The following is a 1,606-nucleotide window of genomic DNA, read 5'->3' on the forward strand; positions in this document are numbered from 1 at the left end:
GCATCACCCACTTACCTACCTCCCACCGCATTTTAGGGGTACTCCTCATTCCACACCCACCCACCTACCTACTCTCCCACCCACTCCACCCACCTACCTACCCTCCCACCCACTTACGTACCTTCTCACCTGGCCACCCACCCACCTACCTACCCTCCCACCCACTTACGTACCCTGTCACCTGCCTCCCCCACCCACCTACCTTCTCACGGGTACAAATTCGGCTACGCGATACAAATTCAGAATTTTTGCATTTTGTAAACGTGTTCTAATAAACGGTGTTCAATCCAGACCGCCAAACGCGCCACATTTCGCGTGTTTTCCGAATTCATAGCAATTTTAACACAGCCGTGTGCTATCTATAGGTCTATAAATTCCCGATCGTTTGCGGCACCACTCTCCCCGATGATTCTATCCAAATATAGACATCGCACACGAGGTCTGTTCTGATTCTTTTCATCTTCAATCAACCCGGGAATTGGCTGTTATAACTCTATGCTGTCAATGCCCCTGTGACCTCTTGTGGGCGTCTTTCTGTGATCATCAACACACAACTTGATGATGGTAGATGGTGCCAATTGATTATGTGGTGTTGAGATTCTGGTGGAGACGAAGTGCGTGGCGAAGACTGATGTAATATTATTCATAAGGGAGACTTAAATAAATAAAGAAAATAAAGAAAGAAAGAAAATAAAGAAATAAAAATGCGGTATTTGTATAATCGTGTGTGTGTGTGTGTGTGTGTGTGTGTGTGTGTGTGTGTGTGTGTGTGTGTATGTGTGTGTGTGTGTGTGTGTTAGAATAGTTGGTAGTTTTATCAGTCGTAGTTTGTATCAAATGTTGAGTGTCGTTGTAGTGGCTTAACACAGTATTGTCCCGTGATGGTCGGGCCTCGTGTGGTCGTTACCAGCCTTTACTCAACACTAAAACCTTTATTGTTTCTTTTTTATTCATATTCACCACAAGTGTGAGTTGTTGTTATTGTTTTTTCAGGTAAAAATTGACAAAAACTTTAATATTCAGACCAATAACATCATTTCAAACTTGCACTACGTTTATTTATTTTTATTTCGGTTCCAAAATATCCGACAACTGTTCAACCACACCACAAAGTCATTTCGAGTTCTTTGTAGCGCTCGAGTTTTATCGCATATCAGAATGACAGATAACCGCTATAATCATACCATAAATTGTACTAAAACTCCCATAGTGCTTGATTTGTGTCTCAGTTGAAAATGGCCGACAATAAGTATAATCACACACAAAAAGTCTACTGATGGAGAGTTCGTTTTTATCTCTTTTCAAAATGACCGCCACCTGAAATACAAAACACACACTTACATAATCCTTCGTATATTACCTTCACCAAATTTTTGCTTTCCTGATTAAGTGAAATCCCACAGAGGAGTTTACACTGCACTGATAAAGGTACACACGGAAATTTTACGGTAATTCCACTCCTTCCCTCTCCCCCTTTCTTTTTCATTCTCTTCCTCTCTTTTTTTTCACAACCTCCTTCCTTCCTTCCTTCCCTCCCTTTCTAGTCTCTCCGTCCCCTCCCTTCCTTTCTCTCCCTTCCCTTCCTTTCTCTCCCTCCCTGGAGTTG

This window comes from Homarus americanus, unplaced genomic scaffold, assembly GCF_018991925.1.
Source record: "Homarus americanus isolate GMGI-L3 unplaced genomic scaffold, GMGI_Hamer_2.0 scaffold34602, whole genome shotgun sequence".
NCBI classification, from domain to species: Eukaryota; Metazoa; Arthropoda; class Malacostraca; order Decapoda; family Nephropidae; genus Homarus; species Homarus americanus.